The following is a 12,500-nucleotide window of genomic DNA, read 5'->3' on the forward strand; positions in this document are numbered from 1 at the left end:
TTTTTTTTTTTACAGCGATTGCCTTATCTTTTCAAAAAAAACAAACAAAAAAAAATCCCTTGATGTAATGCAATCCTATCTCGCCTACATTCATAACTGATGGGCTCGGAGCAGATTAATCTGCTCCGACTCGGCCGATACACTAGCACAAAGTCTCTCATTGGCTGGGCCAACCCCCTTATCCCAGGATGCACCACGCCCAAACCCCCAGATCTCATTTGCTGCTTCTGAAGTAACGACGTGGTCTCAACTTGGCTGTGGCTAAGTACCCTTCTTTTTTGGCCTTTTTGGGTCGTTTTTGCTCATAGCTTAAATATTTCATAACCAAACAGCTATTTTAATAGCTATCTTCGTCTGTAATACCTTGTGATTGGCTGTTTGTTTTTTGGTGTTGTGTGATTCCTTCTGTTTGGCGGGCTAGGCCCGTTTGAGTTAAAGGGCCTTTACCCTATTTTTTTTGTTGAGCATTTTAGTTAGAGCTCTTCCCTCCCTTCCCTTCCTTGTGTTTTGAGAGCTTTATAGGTTATGTCTGGCAAAGAAAGAGCATAAGCAGTCGGGCTTTAAAAAATGTTCGAAATGTGGCTACAAAATGTCTTTTAACAGATAGCCATGCCATCTGTGTTTTATTGCTTAGGGGATAAACACTTGCAGGAATCTTGCAGCATTTGCCATGCCTTTTCCTCTCGTGTACTAAGAGAGGAAAAATAAGTTTATTTTGAAAGGGTTATTAAAACCAGCCTTTGAGGAAGCTTTCTTCTTCTCCCTCTTCGAAATCGAAGAAAAATAAGTTTTCGGCTCCAATAAGTCCGTCTGAGCCGCCGGAAAAAAAGAATTAGTCTTTGTCCTCTTCCTCGGCTCCATTGGTCTCTGAGCCGCAGGTGAGTGCTTAGGCTCCAGGGTCGGTTTCTTCGGCTCCTGAACCGTCTGCGCAGAGGGGGTTCTCGGTGCTAATAGAGTCCTTTTCGGCGCCGATCCTTCTGGAGCCGATTAGGAGTAGACATTCCAGCATTGCCTCGGAGCCGGTTCAAAGAGTTTCTCTCCCCCAGTCTGTTTCTTCCAGGCTTTCAGATTCGGATTTGGATAGGGTGGTCCAGAGGCTCCTCCAGTCACCTGTTTTATCTAAATTATTTTCAGCTCCAGCCCAGCGGCCGGAGCCAACCATTTCGATTCCATTTCTTCCCCCTCCGACAACCCTGGTGTCGTCTGAGATTAGGTTCACAGAGTCTGGTGAGGTTCCTGAGTCGGTTCCGAGACCCACTGCTCGTCTGTCTGCGCCGTCTTCATCTCCAACCTTTTCGGTTCCTTCCAAGAGTTTCGGTTTTCGGGTTTCCTCTGCCGTGTTAGAGGGGGATTTCTCGGGGCTTCTGGTTTAGGCCCAGAGTCTCCCCTTTGGCACCTCGGCTAGGGGGACCCCGACACCGGTCATGGTCTCGCAGACGGGCCTTTCTTCAGATTCTGGTGGACCCGCCTTCGAGGCTATGAGGAGTGTGCTAGACAAATCTCTAGTGACCACCTGAATCTGCGACCCCTTCCCTAGACACGGCGACTAGAGCTTCTGGTGCCCCCCTGTCTTCGGACAGAGCGGCTCCGAGGCCTGAGGATTCCTCCATGTGTGGTCCCCCTCTTTCTGAGGAGCCGTCAGTCTTTGCCTGAAGAGCCCCCCAGGAAAAAGTTGTGCAAGAGGAAGCACGTAAACTCCCCAGATGAGTCTGTCACCTTGGACACCGACCTTGATGATGCGGAAGGTTCTCCGAAGTCGTCCTCTGACTGTCTCGTTCTCTGATGTCCTGGAGATCTTGAGACAGAGGGGCGACTGGCCTTTCAAAACCCCTTCCGCAGAGGAGTCTGTCTTCCTCAAGGCCTTAAGAGCCCAACCTTCCGCCTCCTGGGTGTCTCCAGCCTTCGATGAATTACTGGACCTTATTTGTCAAAGGGTGTGGGAGCACCCTGACTCTATGGAGCCAGTTCCTTCTTGCCCCAACAAATTTTTATCTGCACCCACTGGCAAGGAGTTTCTAACCAAGGGAGTCCCAGTGGATGCTATGGTGGTGGCGTCTGCCACCCAGCAGGATGTGACAGAGGCATCTAAGTCTATCCATCCTCCTAACAAGGAGTCCAGGAGCATGGATAGGTACGGGAAGCATACCCTGACTTCAGCGACCTTTACCCTGCAGTCGCTGAATTGTCATTTTTACGAGGCTCCAAAGGGATCTCATAAAGGAGTTTGGAGATGCCCTGTTGGGTAACGTGCCTGAGGCGTTGATGCAGTCTGTTAACGCCCAGCTGTCTACCCTTTCGTCGATTAACTCGTCCATGAGGCTCATTTCATATGCAGCCGAAGGGGCGAGTAGGGCAGTGAGTTCAGGCATAGCCCTTAGGAGGCAAGCCTGGATGCGCTTGTGTCACTTTGCAGAGGCTTTCAAGTCTTCTTTCACAGACTCTCCAAACGACGGGTCCTCTCTCTTTGGACCCAAGGTGAAAGACGCACTCACTAGATGCAAGCAGGAGGGTAAGACTTTGTCTGCCATTGGGGCCCATTTTTCGCTCCCTTAGAGACCTTATCCCAAGGTGCAGAGTGGAGGAAAGATGTGGTTCAGAAAGTCCCAAAAGTCTTTCCCTGCCCATCAGAGTGACACCCCCCCCCTTCCAGAGGCAGAGGAGGGAGGAATTATTTTGGAAGACGTCGCCCTAGAGGCGGCGGAGGCCCCCGCAACACAGGAGACTGCGAATCCTTTCGTGGTTCCTCCCTCCACCGTCCCTGAGGGACTGCCCGACTGTATGTCTCCGGAGCCAGTCGGGCGTCGATTTTCGGAGCATCCAAGGGCCTGGGGTTCCATCACTCAGGATCAGTGGGTGCTTCGTATCATCGCCGGAGGTTACACCATTCCCTTTATCCGTCCCCCTCCACCGTCAAGGAAAATCCTGGACGTGCCACCCAGTCAACGGGATCAAGCAGCCATAGAGGTCGCAAAGCTTCTTGGAAAGGGAGTCATCCAGCCAGTCCCCGTAGACCAGACCGGATTAGGAACTTACTCAGTTATTTTTGGTGCCAAAAAGAACAGGAGACTTGAGACCCATTCTGGGCCTCAGTCACCTAAACTGCTTTGTAAAGTCGTCCAAGTTCCGGATGGTCGCGTTGCAGTCCATTTTACCATTTCTGGAAAAAGGAGTTATGGATGTGCTCCATCGATCTCAAGGATGCCTATTATCACATCAAGATAAATGGGTCGTCCAGGATACATTTACGCTTCCGCCTAGGAGCCAATCACTTCCAGTTCCGAGCCCTGCCCTTTGATCTCACCACAGCCCCCAGGGTGTTTACCAAATGTCTGGCAGTGGTGACGGCTCACCTGAGACTTCTGGGATTCCAGGTGTTTCCGTATCTAGACTGGCTCCTCACCGCCCCCACCAGGCATCTTCTTATTCAGGCCGTGAGTACTACCATCGAATTGGGACATCTATTAGGAATTACATTCACCTGGGAAAAGTCTGTATTGCTGCCATCACAGCATGTTGCCTTTATAGGCGCAGAGCTAGACTCTGTCAAGATGCGAGCATTCTTTCCTAAAGAGAGAGGATAAAGATACTACAGATCCAAGTCCTAGCCTTACTACCCCGAAGCAAAGCCCCAGCCAGGATGGTCAGTCAGCTTTTGGGGTTGATGGCGGCCGCCATTCTTCTGGTCCCTCTGGCAAGATTGCACATGCGAATTCTCCAATGGCTCCTGTCAACCCAGTGGTTGTACCAAGATCTGCCCTTGTCCTACCAGATTCTCATTACGGATACCTGCCGGCGAGATCTTCGTTGGTGGCTCCTCTCCTCCAACTTGAACCAGGGGCGACTCTTCTGCCCCCCTCCCCCATCGCCACAGTGACCCCGGACGCCTCCCAGATAGGGGGGGGCATTATCTGGACAGGACAGTTCAAGGCACGTGGCAGGATCACGAAACCCACTTGCACTTCAATGTCCTGGAGATGAGGGCAGTGCTTCTAGCGTTGCAGGCACTTCACAGCTCTCTTCCCAAGGGTACCATTGCAATTTTCTCAGACAATATGGCGGTAGTATAGTACCTGAACAAGCAGGGAGGAACCAGGTCTTATCCTATTTGCAGAGAAGCCATGAGAGTTTGGAACTGGGCGATTGCTTCCCAGAGATTTCAAGTGGCAACGCACATTCCAGGGAAGTCCAATGTGATAGCAGACAGGCTGAGCAGGGTTATTCTGATGCCTCACGAGTGGTCCCTGAATGACCAAGCAGCGGCTCTATTCTTCGCCAAGTGGGGGTTTCCCTGTTGCAACCTTTTCGCCAGCCCCTGGAACGCGAAGTGCTAAGTGCAGCAGTTTCTTCTCCCTGATTCCCCCCGGGGGGGGGGGGTCACCCAGGGACGCTCTAGTCCACAATTGGCCCTCCGGTCTGCTCTACGCCTTCCGTCCGGTCCCACTACTGTCAAAGGTGATTCAGAAGGCGATCTGCTTGGGAAGCAACATGATTTTGATCGCACCACACTAGCCCCGCCAGGTTTGGTTTCCTTTCCGTTGCAAGTATGCAGTTTAGGATCCTTGGATTCTGGACCCAGCTCCAGACCTCCTGACTTCAGTCAGGTCAGGCCCATCCATCACTGCGAACTCTCAAGCTAACGGCTTGGCTGCTCCACTTCCGACCTTAGTCAGATAGCATGTCCTTTCGCCTGAAGTGGTCCGGATTCTGTCTTCCTCTCACAGAGCTTCCACTAAGGAGATATATGCCAATAAATGGAAAAGGTTTGCCATTTGGGCCCAGCAGCACAACCTTGAACCTCTGACAACCCCGGTGTCCGCACTATTAGCTTTTTGGCAACTCTTTTTAGACAGGGTTCCGCTGTCTCCGCGCTTAGTCCAATTGGCAGCGATTTCTAATTATAATTTTGCCTTTGAGCCTTCACTCATGAGTCATAAGTTTTGTGTAAGGCCTTTCTTAAGGGAGCTTGGTTGCTTCGCCCTCCGGTGTCGCAACCTGTTTTGCCATGGGATTTGAATATAGTTTTAGGAGCCTTGACGTCTTCTCCCTTCGAGCCGGCGGCCACTTGTGAGCAAAAGTTCTTATCTTGGAAGACTGCCTTCTTGGTAGCTATTACTTCAGCCAGAAGAGTTTCGGAGCTTCAAGCCCTCTCTGTTAAGCCCCCTTATCTGATCTTTCACAAAGATAGAGTATCTCTAAGACTAAACCCGTCATTTCTTCCGAAAGTTTCTTCTGCTCTTTGTCTGCAGCAATCTATAGAACTACCAGTTTTCTTTCCAAAATTTTCCAACAAGGCAGAATACAGGCTTCATCAGTTGGATGTGCATAGACAACTGAGGTTTTACTTGGATAGGACACAGCAGCAGAGGAAATCGGACCAGTTGTTTGTGGCCTTTGCAGATAACAGGATTGGCAAAGCAGTAACTAAGACCACTATTGCTAGGTGAATTGGGGATTGTTTCATTTATTTATACATCAACAGGAAGGGACCTTCCATTTCCAGTTAAAGCACATTCTACTAGGGCTATGGCTACTTCAGTGGCCTTCCACGCCAGACTGTCGGTGGATGAGCTGTGCAGTGGCCACTTGGGCTTCTCTACATACTTTTATTTCTCATTACAAGCTGGACGTGGCCTCTAGAGGTCGTGTGTCCTTTGGTTCCACAGTGCTCAGGAGCGTTTTCCAGTGAGCCTCCCAGGATATAGGTGCTAGGGATGCTGTCCCATCAGTTTTGAACGTAGGCGAGATAGGATTGCATTACATCTTTTAGTGATGTACTTAACATAACGATAGATGTATGTAATCCATCTCGCCTACATTTGTACGTACCCGCCCTCCTTCCCCCTACCTGTTGGATCTGGAGGAAACACTATTGTACAGTTGGAGTGGCTCATGTGAGTGAGTTGTGAGGCAAACAAGATCTGGGGGTTTGGGCGTGGTGTATCCTGAGATAAGGGGGTTGGCCCAGCCAATGAGAGACTTCGTGCTAGTGTATCGGCCGAGTCGGAGCCGATTCTCTGCTCAGAGTCCATCAGTTATGAATGTAGGCAAGATGGATCACATGCATCTATCGTTATGGTAAGTACATAACTAAAAGTTACCTGCCTTTCTAAGCTAGTATAGTCCAGTTTTCAGGCTAGTGCTGAATTCAGGGCTGTGATACTAGTTTCTGAGTTGCCCATGCCTTACTTTGATAGAAGGAAGTTGCTCTGCTCACCTGCGAGAGAGGGGAGCTCTGAGCAACCTATCTGTCAATGGAGGAGTGGTTCTAGGCCAGAAGTTGGTAGTTTATTGGCCATTTTGGGTTAATTTCGGTCTTTCATTTCCCTACTGTAAAAACCATGTTTGCATGGTTTTGCACTTCGGGCAGTGCCATTTAGCTACGGTTAAATTATTCCTGGCTCCACTGTCTCCTTTAGTTTTTCCCTTGAAACTAGTCTCAACTCTCAACTTAAACACTCAAAAAGCATCTTACAGCCCAGCACTTGCTCAGACTTAATAGCAAGCACTAATATACCCTGACACTGCCCAGCAGGGCAAGGCTCTTTATTCACCCCTCACCAACCAAGCGACTAAGCAGCTCACCCTACTAGTCGGGCATGACCAAAGGGCAGCTTCAGGTGCACTCTCCAGTCCAGCTGGTGAATTTGGGTATCCTGATGCAATGTTACAACTGCCTCATGTACACAGATGACGCTCTCTTCCTACCACAAAACACTAACATATGCGAGAGATGCAATTATACAGTCAAACTGGAAGCTAAGCTGTCTCCACCTGAGACTGGAACAGACAAGAGGAGAAGGTTAACACTTGCACCACACCTCCAGCGGCACACAGACCTACTAAAACAGCACTTGCAAAATATACACACAAATACACAAAATCATACTTGGAGGCTCTAAATAAAAACCTGCAAAAGCATCTGAGACCACCAAAGCAGACACCCAAACAACCTGCACCTCCCGTCACAAACCAGACAACACATAGAATCAGTGTGCCGCACAATCGCAGCCCTTAAGGTGAAATAACATGCCTAACACACTAGTAATAGGTGACTCTATAGTCAGGCACATTGACGTCCCACTCACTAGGATGGACAAGCAGAAGGTTACTGTTGTCTACCTGTCGGAAGCCAGAATCTGCCACATAACACAAGCACAAGCACTCGAGTCACTCCAGAACAAGTATAACTATGACTGTCGTTGTTCATGTTGGTGAGAGTGACCTGAGACCTCCCTGGACTACATGAAGAGACATGGAAGAGCTCTCTGATCATGTAGCCCAGGCTGGTATGACCCTGAGTAGCATCCTGCCCTTACCAAGAATGATACCTTAGTATAAAGAAAAAATTATCAATTTCAACAATTGGCTAAGTTTCTGGTGTCATTCAATGGGGATCTATTGTCTATCAGCCTGGGACTGCATGCTCGACAAGCCATGTTGCTTCGTAAGAGATGGCTTGCACTGGTCACCCCTAGGCTTTTAAATACTGGCCAAGGCTCTTGCTGTCCCCATAGTGCCTTTTTTAGGCAAGGCTCAAAAGTCAAACCCACCTCCGTAAACTGCACAATTAACAAAAAAAAAAAAACTGAGTGTTATGCTACTCCACGCCAGGAGTTTAATTCTCAAAATGCACACGCTCGAAGCACTCCTCAGTATGGAAGAACATCTGTGCAGTAACTGAAACCTGGTTCAAGGCTCCAGAGAGCAACCCCAGCACTACCGGGCTACAACTCGTACCACACATTTTGGCCACAGAACACGGACAGAAACACAAAAGGAGGGGGTGTATCCATATTCATCAAGAATACCTACACCTCCAGGTTAGTGGCGCAGCATGATACCTCTGAGATCATCCATGTGCAACTAACATCGGGCAAATCTGCATTGCAAATTGTGGCCTGGTACAGATCATCCTCCATGACCTAGGACCACCACTCTACCTTTCTGGAGACGGTGAAAAACATGAAAGTCCTACCGAATACCCTGATAGTGGGTGATTTTTTTTTTTTCAATTGCCCTACAATTCACTGGGAAAACTACTTGAATAAAACTCCCAGGCCCAGCACTTCCTGGAATTCATCAACTGAAATGCCCTGGATCCGTTGGTAAACACCCCTACCAGAGGTGAAAACATAATGGAACTGGTCATCACCAACATGGGCGACAGGTGTTCCACACCGGAAGTCAACCCATCACTGGTTAGATCAGACCATAAACTAATCACTCTGGATGTCCACACCCCACCACCACCCCCAACTAAGGAAACAGTAAAAAAAACTTTTCTAAAGCCAACTTCACCTTACTTAAGACAGAGGTGGTAAGTTTTACAGCCCCCGCGCTAAAGGATAACGCTGCCAAAGATGCAGAAACGTTTACAAATGCACTCTTTGAGCACCTACAAGGATGCATGGATCGTGCCATCCTTGGCAAAACAGACTCACTCTTCTAAGAGAAGGAAACCAGTTTGGTGGACCCCTGCAATAAACAGGCTGTACAATAGGAGGAGGAAACTAGTTCAGAAAAAAATCAAATCCCAATAAGGAAAGACATCCCTGATCAGTATCCGTAAGAAACTAAGAACCCTCTTGAAATCATCCAAAGTCAACTTCGAAAGAAAAATAGCCAAGGATTCAATAGATAACCACAAAGCCTTCTTTAGCTATGAATCTAAGTGGTAACTCGCAGATAATCACTGAACTAGTGCAAAATAGCCCAAAAATATACTGAACCTACTTATATTGCCAACATCCTGGCAGATTTGGTGCAAACTTCACCCCCCCCCCTCACCTCCAGGCGGGCCCACAACAATAACAGAAAAGTGTAGTGTTCCAGAAATCAGACACAGGTGAAAACAGCCCTTTCAAAAGCCAAAACCACAGCATCAGTGGGACCTGATGCTGTCCCAGGCCGTCTTGCACGAACTACAGAACAAACTAACCCCCCACCTAAACACGCTGTTCAGACTCGGCCTCTCCACAGGCTACGTGCCCATAGAATGGCACACAGCAACGGTTTACTCTCCAGAAAGGAGGGGCCACAACTGACTAGCCTTGTCTGCAAGGCTATGGAGCACACAATCATGGAACTCCTTAAAGACATTGGGAACCTACAAACACTTGACCCGACCCAGTTTGCCTTTAAGGGCAGATCATGCCTACTAAACCTGGTTGACTTCCTCGAGACAATCGCCAAGACCATAGGCGAGGGAAAGGTGGTTCGCACAGCCTACCTAGACCTTGCCAAGGCTTTCGACACCATTCCTCACTCTGGTATTACAGAAAAATTCACCAGCCTGAACATAAACCCCTATGTCACGACATGGGTTGCCAACTGGAGTACAGACAGAGCTTGCACGTCAAGAATAGCAGGCTCCAGGTCCGACTCTAAACCAGTCACAAGTGGTGTATCCCACAAGGCTCTGTCCTGGGACCCCTATTGTTCGGTGTATACTTCTCAGAAGTACAAGCAAACCAAGGAGGACTATGGCTAACAAAGTTCACCGATGGCTGCAGACTGGGAGCCATAATTGACTCTCCGGCTTACAAACCACCTCCAAAAGTGCCTTACTGAGACGAACACCTGGTGTCAAAGTCATGGTCTCAAGCTAAATGCCAAAAAATGCATAAAATGCATAGTCATCCGGTTTGGGAAAAACAAAACACCCATGAATTGCCACATAGGTGGCAGCCCCCTTAATATAGAAGCGGTAATAAGAGATCTGGGGACCAGGGTAGATGGTAATCTCTCCTTTGACAATCGTATTGCCAGCGTAGTTGGGAATTCCTTCTATGTGGCCCATCTAATTACTTAAGGGTTCGCATCTAGAAATAGGTTATAGTGCTCCTCTACTCATCACTCATTATACATATAGAGTACAATGCCCCATTTGGGATGTACCTTGCAAAACGCTTCCAACAGCTGGAAGGACCACAAAAGTACCTCACCAAGAGGATTACTAGCCTCAAACATATGTCCTTTCAGCCCGACTGAAAAAACTCTGGCTGTACTCCGTGGCATATCGCTTACTCCGAGGTGAACTCAGTTGATGGACATGCTCCACCAAAAGAAATCCAAGTCACTGCGAACCATACGCTCTAGTGAGCTAAACCTCATCACAACAATAAATAGAACCTGCTGGAGGGATAGATTCCAGTGTCAGACTCCCCATGCTTTGGAACAAATTTCCAAATGACATCAGGCAGAGCCCCTCACTAACACTGTCTTCAAGAGAAGCCTTGATGAGTGGATGGGTAATAGAAAATACACCCCTGGGATCACTTAATTGGCTGTGCTTGACAGAGGATCATTAATCAATGGGGCAACGAAAGCCAACACACTTCTGGTTAGGCTTATAAACGCCATCGGGCAGATAGCCTAGTACCTGTCATATATATATATATATATATATATATATAATACAGATATATATATATATATATATATATATATATATATATATATATATATATATATGTGTATGTGTATGTGTGTATGTGTGTGAGTACCCATTTCCCTATAGGTCCTTTCTGACTCAGTTGCACAGCAATCTTTTTCACTATTTCTAGCATGTCGAAGGGTCAGTTGCTGGCGTCCTCTCCTGTTCAGCTGGTGAATCTGGGAATCTTGAGGCAATGTTACAATTGCCTCATGCACACAGACACCCTCTCCTCCTCCCAACAAATATATGCGAGAGATGCAACTATATAGCCAAACTGGAGGCTGAGCTCTCTCAATTCAGTACTGGCAAGACCAGTCAGGAGGAGAAGGTAACCACGCACACCACAAACCCAGTCTCACATAGAACTATCACAACTGCAAACCAAACGCACAAAACATACTCGGAGGCGCTGATTAAAAATCTACCAAAACAACAGAGGCCTCCAAAGCAGACACCCAAGCAACCACCACCTCAAGACATAGCACATGCAATACACAGTTCACAAAGTCAGTGTGCTAAACAGTCACAGCCCTTAAGGCCAAACAACATGCCAGACACACTTGTAATAGGTGACTCCATAGTCAGGCACACTGACGTCCCGCTCACCAGACTGAACAAGGAGAGGGTCACAGTAAGCTGCCTGTCGGGAGCTAGAATCCGCCACATAACACAAGCACTCGGGTCACTCCACAGCAAGTACAAATATGACTCCGTCATTGTACATGCTGGTGTGAACGACCTGAGATGTACCTCCCTGGACTACATGAAGAGAGACGTAGAGGAGCTCTCTGATTTATGTAGCCCAGGTCGGTATGACCCTGACCCTGAGCAGCATCTTACCCTCACCAAGAATGATGCCACAGTACAAAGACAAAATGATCAGTTTTAACAAATGGCTTAATTACTGGTGTCATTCTAAGGGGATCCAGTGTCTGTCTGCTTGGGATGACATGCTTGACAAGCCATGCTGCTTCGCAAGGGATGGCTTGCACCGGTCACCCCTGGGCTTCCGGATATTGGCCAAGGCTCTTGCCACCCCCATAGTGCCTTTTTTAGGCAAGGCTCAAATGACAAACCTACCTCCCTAAAAAACACAAGTGGAAAAAAACTAAGGGTAATGCTGCTCAATGCCAGAAGTCTAAACCTCAAGATGCACGCCCTCGAAGCCGCCCTCAGTATGGAGAACATAGATGTCTGTGCACTGACTGAAACCTGGTTCAAGGCTCCTGAGAGCACCCCAGCACTATCAGGTTTTACCTCATATCATGCTTTCCGGTCCCAAAACTTGGACCGAACCACAAAAGGAGCGGGAGTATCAATTTTCATCAAAGATACCCACACCTCCAGGTTAGTGGCAACGCACGAAGCATCGGAGACTATCCAGGTGCAACTAACCATAGGCAAAACTGCCTTACAGTTTGTAGCATGCTACAGACCACCCTCTCAAACTCAGGAACCCCACACAGCCTTCCTGAAGACACTGGAGCGTATGAATGTCTCTCCAAATACCATAATTTTGGGAGACTTCAACTACCCAAACATAGATTGGGAACATTACTCAAGCCCCAACACCCTAGCCCAAAGGTTCCTAGAATTCATAAACTCAAATGCAATGGAACAACTAGTCACCATTCCCGCAAGAGGAGACAATATACTAGACCTGATCATCACAAACATGGGGACAAAATGCTTCACACCGGAAGTACATCCCTCTTTGGTAAGATCAGACCATAAATTAATCTCACTGGAAATCCACATTCCGCCCCCACCCCCTGCACAAACGACCACATTGAAGAACTTCTCAAAAGCAAACTTCACACTTCCTAAGACTGAAGTGGTATCTTTCAAGGCCCCTGGCCAGTGGAAACCACAACCCACACTGCTGAATCCCTTGCAAAAGCCTTCTATGGGCACCTTCAAGAATGCATGGATCATGCAATCCCAAATAAAACCAAGACCTATTCCCCCAAAGACAGGCGCCCGGTCTGGTGGACCCCAGCTATAAACAAACTTTACAACAGGAGGAGGGAAGCTACTACATGACAGAGCAAAATCCCTAAAA

The 12,500-nt window shown here is 48.1% G+C and overlaps 1 protein-coding gene across 3 annotated transcripts in view; it reads right to left on the reverse strand.

Moving 5' to 3' along the window:
- Positions 1–12,500, reverse strand: part of ELOVL1 (ELOVL fatty acid elongase 1) — a 1,026,911-nt gene that overhangs the window by 813,154 nt on the left and 201,257 nt on the right. The window lies entirely within an intron of this gene.

The sequence above is a fragment of the Protopterus annectens genome, chromosome 10.part0 (genome assembly GCF_019279795.1).
Source record: "Protopterus annectens isolate FY-2018-M chromosome 10.part0, PAN1.0, whole genome shotgun sequence".
NCBI lineage: Eukaryota > Metazoa > Chordata > Ceratodontiformes > Protopteridae > Protopterus > Protopterus annectens.